This window comes from Penaeus monodon, chromosome 36 (genome assembly GCF_015228065.2).
Source record: "Penaeus monodon isolate SGIC_2016 chromosome 36, NSTDA_Pmon_1, whole genome shotgun sequence".
NCBI classification, from domain to species: Eukaryota; Metazoa; Arthropoda; class Malacostraca; order Decapoda; family Penaeidae; genus Penaeus; species Penaeus monodon.
Genome location: NC_051421.1, coordinates 23295527 through 23295786, shown reverse-complemented (window position 1 = coordinate 23295786; position 260 = coordinate 23295527).

Sequence of the window (260 nt, the reverse complement as noted above, 5' to 3'; positions counted from 1 at the left end):
CCCTCCCCTCTAGAGCATGTCTCCCTCGGGCACCTCCCTACCCACCCGGGAGTGTGTCACGGTGTGCCAGTGAGATTGTACTGCGTGTCGGGAAATTGATAAGAAAAACTTCGTTTGACAGACCTTAAAACTTCCATTTCGAAGGCCGACCATTCGACGAGATCGTCTGACGCATTGGTTAGTACTGGGTATGTTTCGCTTCATCTGTCATTTCGGTGAATGATGGTTAGACATAAATTATTGTAGCAAGATGACAGCCA